This window comes from Physeter macrocephalus, chromosome 17, assembly GCF_002837175.3.
Source record: "Physeter macrocephalus isolate SW-GA chromosome 17, ASM283717v5, whole genome shotgun sequence".
Taxonomy (NCBI): Eukaryota; Metazoa; Chordata; class Mammalia; order Artiodactyla; family Physeteridae; genus Physeter; species Physeter macrocephalus.
The window spans coordinates 27485858-27498314 of record NC_041230.1 but is presented as its reverse complement, the minus strand read 5'-3'; the positions used below and the strand labels follow the sequence as shown (position 1 = coordinate 27498314).

Below are 12457 nucleotides of genomic sequence, written 5' to 3'. Positions count from 1 at the left end.
AACCCGTGTCCCCTGCATCGGCAGGCGGACTCTCAACCACTGCGCCACCAGGGAAGCCCTCTTTTTTCTTTTTGAGCATCCCTTTGCTGTTTCCTTTTATGGTTTATGTTTATGTGTGACTTCCAGCTGACGAGGTGAAGGTTTATGTTTTGATTTGAGCGCGCTAACATCTAACGTCTGTTACCAACTGCTCTAGCCAAAATGGGAAGCGGTTCCACCAGCATCTGGGAACTTGTAGGGAAAATCTTAAATGATTGGTCGACCTGTAGCTATGATCCAATGACAAAGAAAAATAGCCTGAAAATGGGTCTCCTACAATTAGATCTTTATTGACACAGGATGGGGAAAATGGACTGAGGTTCCCTTATGTTCAGGACTTTGTGCCCCTTTTATTATAATTCTGCTCTAGGTGGCTCCATAATCAAAAGCCGGAGGACTCAGAAAAAAACAAAAAGACTCCCCTGACATTCTAAATGATCCTCTTCTAACTTCTCCCAATTCTCAGGGCCGGGAGGAACCAAGATTCCCCCACCCTGCAAGTTCCCTTACTCCTTCAGATTCTTCTAATCAAACTAACCCCACCTCCCCAGAGGGACAATCCCCGCTAGGACAACATTTTATCAGCCAGTCTGCCCCTGTTATCAGAGCTAATTTGAGCACTATCTGGTTTAAATTTTAGCTGTGAAACCATGACCACAAAAAGAGAAAGATCATTTTTGACAGTATGGCCACAGTATTCTTTAGACTCTGGAGAAAAAACTGGTTAAAATAAAACTTTTCTTAAAATTGCAAAGCCAGTTCTTTTTGCATGTGCAATTAGAAAAGGCTAGCTTGTTAAAATACTTTTCTTCAAAATTCTGACCCTGAGAGAACAAAAATATGCCTAGGACGAAGCTTGAAGTTAACTCTTATCATGTCCTTGAGTTACAAACACAGCCCACTTTGCTTGAGAGTTCAGCCTTGGGTTAATTAGTAGAACTTCAAGCCAAAAAAAAAAGAGGCAAAGAGACACTTTAAATCTCAAGTGGAAACTATGAGATCTCTGTCTGTCTGGATATATGTGTATGTCTCAGTATGTTAATTTGTAAAGGAGCTCTATTTAATTGGCTTTAAAGAAAAGTAAGCACTTACAAATCAAACAATTCTAAATACAAGAAAAGTTATATAAATTTCAGGTTCATGTGAACTGGGAAATATTCAATATTAAATTAATACCTGGTATTAATGTTTAAGTTTGTTGATCTAATTAATCTGGACATGTCTTTAGAGCCATCAACATTAAGTATAATACTTTTATTGTGACTAGGTTTAATATAAACTAAATAAGATCTTATTATATCTGCTACAAATTTGTCAGCAATGAAAATACCTCATTGTGAAGAAACTTTTAAGAAGAAAAATTGCAAATGAGATAAGAACTTTGGGTGAATTTTTAGGAATAATTATGTTTTAGGAACATTCACTTAAGCATGATCTCTCCACATATTCGACAACTTGAAAATTTAGAGTTGTGCTAAATTAAGTTAAAGGATGGAAGTTTATTAAATAACTAGGCCATTTCCAAATAAAATAAGATACTGAAACAGTAATTACTGAACACTGGCTTCCTTTTACAGAGAAACAAAAGGTTTAGAACTATTAAAAAATGTGTTTGGTGCCACACTGAGATATTTTCTATAAGAAAGCACATTCTTCAAAAATTATTATTTGGATGTATGTTTTTCCAATCTACAGAGTGCTGATATAAAGGACAGTTCATGGTTGCTTGAGGAAAGTAGGAAGTGTGTTTTTAGTAAGGAAGGTATGAGGAATGGAATTGTATTTTATTAAGGGAAAAGGAAGTAAGTCTGACTTACAGGTGGCTGTTTCTGAATGGGAAAATAAAGTGATGGATACAGAAAGTGATAAAAAAGGTTTGCAGAATGCGGACCCTTAGAAAAGAGTTTTATACATGGTACAAGTTTTCTTAAGATGCTGAACTGCCTTGGATGACAGATTTCAAGCTTGCTTATTTATTTATTCATTCATTCATTCATTCATTTATTTTTGGCTGCATTGGGTCTCCGTTGCTGCACGGGCCCTCTCTAGTTGCAGCCAGCGGGGGCCACTTTTCGTTGCGGTGCGTGGGCCTCTCATTGCAGTGACCTCTCCTGTTGCAGAGCACGGGCTCCAGGCGTGCAGTCTTCAATAGTTGTGGCGCACAGGCTTAGTTGCTCCGCGGCATGTGGGATCTTCCCGGACCAGGGCTCGAACCCATGTCCCCTGCATTGGCAGGCAGACTCCCAACCACTGTGCCACCGGGGAAGTCCCATGCTTCTTTACCTTTTAAGTGATCCGTTTGATATTTGCCTTTAAAATCTTTTATCGTTACTTTGGCTAAGTGAATAACTACTGTTTCCCAGTGACGTATGATCTTATCTGACTGAGTGTTCTAAACGCTTTTGATTTTTTGGATAAAACTTCCCAAATCAAATATAATGAAGTTTCTTTGACCTCTAGGTAACTTTGCGGTGCTTCAAATGGCCCCTGAAACATCCCAAAAAGAGAGATTACAGAGTGTCCTAAACGCTTTTGATTTTTTGGATAAAACTTCCCAAATCAAATATAATGAAGTTTCTTTGACCTCTAGGTAACTTTGCGGTGCTTCAAATGGCCCCTGAAACATCCCAAAAAGAGAGATTACACTAATTAGGTTCATTTGGTATGTTAAAAGTATGTGGGAAGTATTGTCAAATGTGTAATAAATCTTCTTAGGTTATATTGTATGGTAATTGTTACTAATATAGATAGTCTAGAAATTATATGGAGTTTCAAAAAAATTCTGATATGTCCTGGTAAAATGTTATCAGTCATAATTCTAGTTATTAAGTGTCATATGTCACAGCAGTAACCAAGTTACCTTGTTAATTACACTGTAATCAGATTTTTAATTTGCCTTAAGTCTTTTGTCTCTATAGACACAGTTTCACTCTGATGCCTTTGCAAAAATGCTTCCTCTTCAAGAAGATTTATAAAAAGGACTTTTGGATAAATACAAGTTTCTGACTTTCAGACCATAATGCTAAATTGGATATAAAGAAGCTCTTCTCCTCAAGCTACTTATGGTTTACAACAATTTGGTGATTTACACTTATGGGTAAGATTAAAACATTTATCTTCTCTATCTGCTCCCTCCAAAGATTGGAAACTTTTAGGTCCCCAGCAGCTTTATCAGATAAATTAGGAAGGCTACCTCACTAACAGGTATAGAAATCTCATGGTATTTTCGGGACCTTGAAAAGGGAGGAATTCACCTACATCTGGTAAGCGAAATCTGTGACAAGGCCTTGGTGTGACTTCCCTGAGAGGTCTTTTAAAAGTTCAGTCTGAGACTCCTTATAAAAGTTTCAGCAAGCAAAAAGCCTATATGATCAATTACAGTTATATAAATCATCAGGCCAAGTTTATTGATACCAGACTAAAATTTGGTTCTCTCTCTCTGTTAAGAGAACAAAGTTTTCTTGGAATGCTGCTTTAATAACAGACGATGTAAATTTCTTTGCCTTTAAGTGATTTACATTTGCTTTTAAAATCTTTTGTTACTTCGGTAAAGTAAATAAGTATTATTTCACAATGATCTATAAAGATTATGATGGCACACGTAGATAAAGTTCACTCTGCTTCTACAAAAATTAACCCCTCATTGTCAGACTTTTGCCATCCTGATGTCCTGAAAACATGACAACAGTCTACTTCTAAATCAGGGAATTAAAAATGTGTAAACAATAGCTGTCAATCAAATAGTCAGGGCTATGGAAAATCCAAGACGGCTGCTTGGCTTTTTCCGGCTCCCTAACAAACTTCATTTTTTATTTGATGGGATAAAGCCTTCCCTGGGCTGCAAGGTTAATGCCCTCACAGTGAAGAAAAACAATTATGTTTTACTGAATATTAACTTCTAGTTTTGTTAATTGAGGTCTGTGTTTACCAAGACTCACTTCTGAGATAGTTCCTTGCTGTTATGTTATATTGCTAAAAAGTTTAATTGAATTATTAAAGGCCACTCTAAGTTTGTTTCTAAAGCTTATCTCAGTAATCTATCTTTGGATGAAGATCAGATGCCCCATGACCTACAACCAGAGGATTATACATACTGGAAAAGACATAATTTAAAGGACTATCTCCAAACTGGATGGAAGGACCCTTATCAGGTACTCTTAACTAGCTCATACACAGTAAAACTAAAGGGAATTAATTCTTGGATTAATTTCCACTCACAAAGGGCCCCTGCACTGAAATGGCCTATAGAGAGGGCAGCTGACCTCAAAATCACCTTAAAACAATGCTCAAACAGAGGAGAAACTACACTCACACCAGGATGAGAAAAAGACAACATCAGAAGTAGACAGCTTACCCAAGATCCTGGACCTGACTCATATGCCCATTTATAATGTTCTCTTGACTTCTTGGACCTTCGCATATGAATCAAATGTTTTTCTATCATAGGCACAATCCTATGCTAGTTTTAAAAATCAATCCAGTTGTTGGGTTTGTGGCCAATTACCTATGTCTAGTAATTTTGGATTACCTGAGTGGATTTCTCTACTCCAAGGCTCTAATTGGTTGACTCTTAAGAAATTAATCTTGGGCTTCCCTGGTGGCGCAGCGGTTGAGAGTCCGCCTGCCGATGCAGGGGACACGGGTTCGTGCCCCGGTCTGGGAAGATCCCACATGCCACAGAGCGGCTGGGCCCGTGAGCCATGGCCGCTGGGCCTGCGCGTCCGGAGCCTGTGCTCCGCAACGGGAGAGGCCACAACAGTGAGAGGCCCGCGTACCACAAAAAAAAAGAAATTAATCTTAAAAGGAAAATTATAGTCATGTTCAGGCCACTATTGATATTACTAGATAAGATACCCTCACCTGACCAATTAATAATACCTGCTCTGACCCTGACCATAAATATGAATTTTCCTCTATTACTCAAAGTTCAATCAGAGCAACAAGCAAAATTTCAGCCAAGGAATAAAACCTCCCACAATTATGGGATGGATTTATGTAATTAACACCAGGCTATGGTAATTTAAGGTTAAAGGCTTCTCTATGTTGGGGACAATTAAATCATACTAAGGATAATTATTCTAGTAACACTAGGAAACTGGGCTGAGTACCTTAAGGACAATGCCAATATATAATTTCCCTGAAGAATAGGGATGGGTATAGAACAGACTAAGTCAAGACAACCTGGGATATACTGGGCTGCACCTAATGGAAGTTCTTGGCTTAATTCTTACTTATGACTTTATTAATACTGCCAGCTATGCTATTTGTATTTTGCCTATTTCAAAAAAATTATTGTTTTTTACGTTACCAAATGTGTGACTGAGCCTCTGATAAAATGAGGATATATAGTTCCATAGGAGATCAATTGATTACCATAACCTAACTCTAGATATGAGAGGAAGCAACAAGAGGGAATATCCTGGACCATAAGAGACTAGGAAGACAGGTGGTCCAGAGACTTCTGGATACGAGTAAAGGCCTAGTCCAGTAATAGCACATGGAGTGGCCTACCAGCAAAATCTTTGCCAGACCTGGGAAAGAGCATTCCTAGTACTGTGGGACAAAATGGTCATGAAATGCCCCAAACCATGGTTGAAATTATGACCATAAAGGGGCCCTGCCGACTGAAAACTGACACTTGCCACCTACTTCTACAAGGATTAAATCATGAGCTTCTGCAGCTGGTGACCTTCAACACCCTCTACAAGGAGTTCAGGGTGGAGATCTTAAATGAGGCACTCTGTGCTCTGGGAAAAACAGACAGGACATGCCTTCAGATAGTTCAATACTTGCAGGAGAAGATTTTATGAGCCCCAATTCTTGCATCTTCTCATACCTAGAGAAACACTGATATCATTAACAGTGACACTAAGGTGTTATTTTAGGCAAGTCCTTTTATTGCTAAGGACTTGAGTTTTCTGAGCTGTGTTAGATTTGGGATGTTACCAGCCATTCTCAAAAGAATGTCTGCTGGCAGCTGGTAACTGCAACCTTACTTCTTAAAGGTCTCCTCTGGTAACTATTATTACACTTTTAGATGAAAAACTTGCTTTAGATCATATGTTAACAAAAAGAGAAAACACATATATAGTGACCAGTAGCTCCTGTTATTTATATGTTAATACCACATCAAAGGTTAAAACCTACTTTGATGAAACTAGATAACCAGCTACCTAGCTACACGTCTCCCCAAAGCGCCATACCTAGACTGGGTTTCAGGCCTATTCTCCTAAAAAGAAATGAGTTCTATTTTGTCTATTAACGTTTAGGTTGTCACTCCTCCAAATACTTCTAACAGGGTCTGTTATACCTACAGCAATCACACTGGGCTAATAGAAGAGGACATAAAATTATATATATGACTACACCAAATGGCTCCATTCCTTTAGACAGGGTAACCCAAATGCTGACTCTATCTAGACCAGGATCAAAATTACTACCGAACGTAACATGGCTCTTAGTCCTGCTTGGGCCCCCGGCTACAATAATTCTTTTACTAATTTTTGGCCTCTGTTTTTTTTTAAACTACTTGTTAAATTCTGTCTCTTCCAGATTACAATAGGGTCACATCAAGATAACGATGATGCAAAGATTCCAGCCATTTCTCGGAACAGATCCTGCCAAAACAACAACAGAAGTCACCCCAGGGCCCTTCATAAGACAGGGTGAGAGCTCCGTGACCCCAACTAGGTAGGGTCTATGAGCCCCTTGCCAGGCTAAAGAAGCTACAGAAGACATACCGTCCTCCCTTTTCCTCCCAATGAAGATTTATTGGGGTTCACACCTCTCAGGGGGGATATAAAATAGGAGATAGATGGGCCCCTGGGCCGGATAGCTGGTGTTTGTCAAGTGGAGCAAAACTGAAGTTTTGTCCTCAGCCAGACAAGAATGACGCCTGTTTCCCTCCCTCCATTGATATGGAGGGAATGAACTAGCAGTGGGGAATTTGTTGCAGCAAAAATAGAAGTGAAGTTTTCCCTCTCCTGAGAACAAGGGAACACTGAACAGGCTAGAGAAGAAAGATAACCTGGCCTGAAAGAGTTAATCACTCCTAGTTTTTTGTTTTTTGTTCTGTTACTAGCATCTGTAGTTTCTGTAACTAGATTTGTACTTCACAAAGCTAACCTATTACTCTTTAACACTATGTGAATTACATCCTGCACTCCCTTGTAGTAAATCACCCCTTGTAGGATTTGCATTTCAGAAACAAGGTCGCAGGCCGGGTAACCCAGAGACAAACGGACCCAATTACCCGACTGCCTGACGCCAGCTGTGACTGTTTTGAAATAATGCGGGAAGAAGAAGAATGCAAGACCTTCACTACTTTGATCCTTATCATGTACCCCGGACTGCAGCCCCACATATAAAATCTTCTCCGATTACCGAAGGAGGTGGGGGGCACAGTCCTTGAGGCGCTAGCCTGCTGTGTCTTCCCTTGTGCCTGGCAGAAAAATCAAGCCACCTCTCTCTTCCTCCAAAATCTCTGTCTCCGAATTACTTTTCGGCATCGGTGCACAGAGAAGCCGAGATTTCGGCAACAGTTCTACTTATTAACCCAAGGCTGAAGTCTCAGGCAAAGTGGGCTGCGTTTTTATTTCAAGGACATGTAAGAGTTAACCTCAGGCTTTCTCCTAGGCATATTTTTGTTCTCACAGGGTCAGAATTCTGAAAAAAAGTATTTTATCAAACCAGCTTTCTCTAACTGCATATGCAAAAAGAAACAGTTTGGGAATAAAAAAACTTCATCTTGGCCATTTTTCTCCAGAGTCTAAAGAACACTGTGGCCATGCAGTGTTAAAAAAAAAAAACTTCTTTCTCTTTCTAGGAGCATACTAAAAATCGCCCAGTTTTGTAAAATACACCCTAGGGAACAACTACACGATGGAATAGAGCTCTCATTACCCATTTTCCTTTTCGACATAGGCTTATAGCTGTAAGTTGGTCATTCGGCCATAATCCTTCCCAAGGGACTTTCAGACAGAATTGAAACGGCACCTCCCATGTTTAAAAGCAGACAGACGACAAAGGAACAACAAAGGAACCAAACCCAACAAGGCCAGCTAAACAAACAGGAACCTTTCAAAACTCAAAAGAGAACAAAAGGGAACAACTTCCCCGGGTTCTCTGGTCCCACTCAACCGTGACCTCCATACCAGTGGTGCCACAAACACCCCGTAAAGGGCTGGAAGTTTCACAACCTTCCTTAAAAGTACGGAATCAAGGATCTCGGTGTGCACACCAGGGCACTTACCCAAATGGCCAAGGTGTCTCGACTCTTCTAAAATCTGTTTCCTTTTCCTCCAAGAAGGTTCAAGTTGCAGGAGACCACGTCCTATCTGGGGAGAGAGACCGGAGTTCCGCAGGGCTAAATGGGGTTCCGGGCAGCTGCTTGGACAGTCCTTCACTCTCTTCCCGGAAGGCGGCCCTCTTGCCGGCATGGGCTCCAAGTGCAACCTGGGGCGGGGGTGGGTCCTCCCCTCGCCGCTCCGACAGTGTTCCATTGGACTTGGGTAGGGGATGAACACCACCCCACAGAGCCGAGGTGCCTCTGGCCGGCTCAACCAATTTGTAACCGAAAATTTGGTCCCTGTCCCTGATGCCAAATGAGAATAACGAGGGCAAGGTTTTGAGGATAAAGGAAAGAAAAATTTCTTAATGTGCCAGCAAATGAGGAGGGTAACAGACTAAGATCTTGAAAACTACCCGTCCTACTCTCTGAAAGAGGGTAGGTCTATTTAAGGAGAATTTTGAGGGTGGGGGTCGCAAGACTATGTGACTGAGACCTCGCTGGGCTGGATCCGCTTCTTTTGATACTTCCGTGATTCACGGACCTTGTGGTGGTCTGCCTCCAGTCAAGGCAGACCAGACTGACTGTTTTTCTGTTGACTGCTTGATCCTACACACCTGTGATTCAGGAGAAAAAGAAATAGCCCAACAGGCTACAGCCTATCAGCATAGTTAGCAGAGAGAAGCAGCATGTGTACATTATTTGAATTAATACATGAGTTAAAAGAGAAGGTCAGTTGTTAAAATTTTAACTCTATATTTGGCTACAAGCAGACATACCTGCCTGCTCAGCCAGTTAGAGGTGCCTCTGTAAATGCCAACCCAGGTCAGTCTGTCCTCACCTGAAAGACCTGCGTCCTGAATCCCCATAACTTGAGCCCAAGGGAGTCATTGATCTCACCCCATAGGACAGAGAAGCCCTTTATCTATGGCCACTCAGACCATGGTGCTTTTCACAAGGGCCCCTGCCACTGTCAGCAGATGATGGAATTCAGGTGAGGAAGCCACGAAAGGGAGGTGATGACCAGTGTCCTCCCAATATCCTTCTCATCCTCTTCCTAAGATCCTCTTCCTGATTCTGTCCAGAGAAGCAATGTATCCAGTTACACAGTCTTTCTCCCACCCAGACTCCCTTATAGCTAAAGTTGCCAGGTTACATGAATCTGGCCAATGAGATGTAGATGGACATCCAGGTAGGTTTCTAGGAAATCTACTCTTCTTCAGAGTCAAGAGGCACAGATTCAGCAGGCCTCTGCCCTTTGCCCTTTCTCTTTATTTCCCTTCTTCCTGCCTGAAATGTGGGCAAGATGTCAGCGGTGGATTAGCCATTTTTCTCCATGACTGTGAGAACCACATGCTGTAGATGGTAGAACAGGAAGCTAGAAGGAGTCCAAATCCCTGATGACTTTCTTAAGTATCATCAGAGGCATCCTGGGCTTCTGGGCATGTCCAGGAGGAGATCCTCACTAAAGTCCTTCTCCAGAACTGGGGACACTTCTCCCTTTTCTTCCTGCTGAAGAACACTCTTCTCTCTGACTCATTGCCTATTTGTTACAAGAGAATGAGAAAAACTCATTGTTAAGAGACCACGGTTAGATTTCAGTTACACGCAGCCACTTATCATCCTAACGCATATGAGTATAATATTTTTGCTTTTTGATAGTGAGTCCAGATGGACATAAGAACCAGAAAGCATGGGATTGGGGTGTGTATGGAGAAAGCCAGCAAAGATATTTTCCTTGAGATACAGGAGAGGTCTGTTCAAGATGAAATCTCTTACTTTGTGATCTAGGGCAAGTCATTTGCTTCCTAGCATCATGTAGGCAAATTATATTTATATATAAATGGATATAGATTTAAGTGCATACGTATATAACATAGGTATATAAAGTATGTATATGTGTACAAATTACAAATGTGTACACATATAAATAAATTTATTTTCATATCTAGTACTTAGGTGTTGGAAGAGGGTGTTGGAACTAGTTGAGGACCCGTGCCCCTACCAGCTGGACCATGGTATGCCTGGATGGCTGGGGACCAAGGCATGAGGCACATCAGAGTAGTTAGAGGCACAGACTGCAGCCAGACTTCCTGGCTTCAAATCCCAGTCCCACCAGCTAGTGAGTTGTCTCTTCTCTTTGTGTCTCCATTTTCCCCACTTACAAATGGGGATAATACTACTACCTCATCGACTCATTAAGAGGATTCAAAGAGTTGCAATTTGTAAAGCACTGGGAATAGTAACTGCGGCAGGATAAGCTCATGTGCTTGTTAATTGAATGTCAGCCCAGTGCGTTGGCCTCGTCCAAGGTACTGATGCTCCTAAGGTCTCAGTCCTCCTGGGAACCATGGCCTGTGAGACCTGGATGGCCCCATTTTCTATTTTAACAAAGCCAGGTACTGCTTGTGCCGTGCTCCCTTCCAATCCCAAAACTCCGGTGGGGAACTCTGTACATTTAATTGCTTACCTAAAAATTCTAGTCTTGGCTCTGACACTCCCTGATCTGATTCTGCAGCTCACTTGAAATGTCAGAGTGGTAATGTCCTTCCTTATCTGTGAAGTGAGTTTGCCTCATTTATCGGCCCTGCCCTCTCACTCCTCTCCATTGATAGGTTATTGTTACTATCAAGTGACTGGAGATGAGAGTCAGGGGTCAATGGCAACTACCAGGGAAGTCTGGGGCGCCGTGGTGCAAGAACAGAAATGTAGCAAGAACCTGGGAATGGACTCGGGGTGGGCAGTAGGCAGGTACTCTGTTGTTGGCCTGACCATGGCCTTCAAGTCTCTGCCCCAGGCTCACCGTTGCCAGAAGCTGGGTTTTTGCTTCAGGCCTCTCCTCTTCTGACTCCACATCTTCCTGTCCTAGGCTGAGACTCTGGACTGGAGCCTGAAGCTGCCGTAGGTGGGGTGGCTGCTCCCTCTATATTCTTTGCCGTAGAAACAATCAACCGTGGCTCAAGGGTATGTTCCGGCCATGACCCCTGCTGGGCCTTCTCTGGGGACGGAGATGGTTTCCCTTGATTTCCTGCGGCCCAACCCCTTACCTTCATGCCCTGCTAGGGGCCCAGCTCAGCCCCTCCCAGGCCTGATGACAAGCCAGTAGCTAATAAGAAAGACGTCAGAAGCCAATCACTTGCCAGCTCTTTCAGGAGCCTCTGGTTACCACACTTCTGTCTCCAGCTCTTCTGGGTCATAGCTGAGGTCAGGGCCTCCCTGAAACATGGCCCAGCTGACGGAGCATCTCCCTTGCCAGCAGCCTAATGGGGACTGACAGTGGAGGGCTTGTGAGGCAGCCAGGTCCTGCAGGAGGTTGGCTGCTGCCTGGCAAGGCCTGTGGAGGCTGGTATTTCCGAAGCTGGAACTTCCTGCCCAGTGGTCACATGCACTCAGGCCCAAGGAGACTCAGATTTGGCTACTCAGACCCCAATTCAAACCTCTGGGGCAGTTTCCTAAGGAGGGGACAAGGGAACAGAGACATTGTTTCGGCTACATGAAAACACAGCAGTAGCTGGGCTGCCTTTGAAATGGGCAAAGATGGGTGAGAAGGAGAAGAAATAGATCATCATTATGTAACTGACATGTACTAAACATATAACAACAAGCTGTGTAAGCTAGCACTATTCTGAATCCAATATTAATATTTAATCCTACCTGTTACCCCATGAGGTGGTGGGGTCATTGTCATTCCCATGGATCGATGATAAACTGAGGCAAAGGGAGGTTAAGTAACTTGCCCAAGTTTTCACACAATTGAGTGATGGAACCAGGATTTGGATCAAGGCAATGTGGCCCCAGAGAGGTTGCTCTTAAGTGTTCGTCATCTTTATTTGATCCCACTGATCCTCTTGGCAGTCTTATTCCCACTCTTCAGAAGCTAGAGAGACTCAGATTTTACATAACTTGTCCAAGATTCCACAGGAGTAAGTAGTAGAGCTGGTATTCAAACCCAGGTCTAATCTGATTCAAAACCTTTGTTCTTTTCACGAATCCAGGGCAAACCACAGACCTCAGGCCAAATCCAGCCCACTACCTCTCTTGTAAATAAAGCTACTTTTATGCTACAACAGGAGTGTTGAGTACTTCTGACAGAGACCTTTACAGGAAATGTTTGCTGAAATCTACACTAAA

At 42.4% G+C, this 12457-nt stretch overlaps 1 long non-coding RNA gene across 4 annotated transcripts in view; it reads left to right on the top strand.

Moving 5' to 3' along the window:
- Positions 1 to 7785, top strand: part of LOC102996292 (uncharacterized) — a 9178-nt gene extending 1393 nt beyond the window's left edge. The window contains exons 2-4 of one of the 4 annotated variants that reach the window (XR_003676621.1): positions 3053 to 3136; positions 4093 to 4190; positions 6592 to 7785. This is a non-coding gene — a long non-coding RNA (uncharacterized lncRNA). Of the gene's footprint in view, positions 1 to 2941; positions 3137 to 4062; positions 4191 to 6591 lie in introns of all 4 variants that reach the window. The other 3 variants (XR_447932.3, XR_447934.3, XR_447933.3) reach the window with 3 other exon arrangements.
- Positions 7786 to 12457: the final 4672 nt, after the last annotated feature.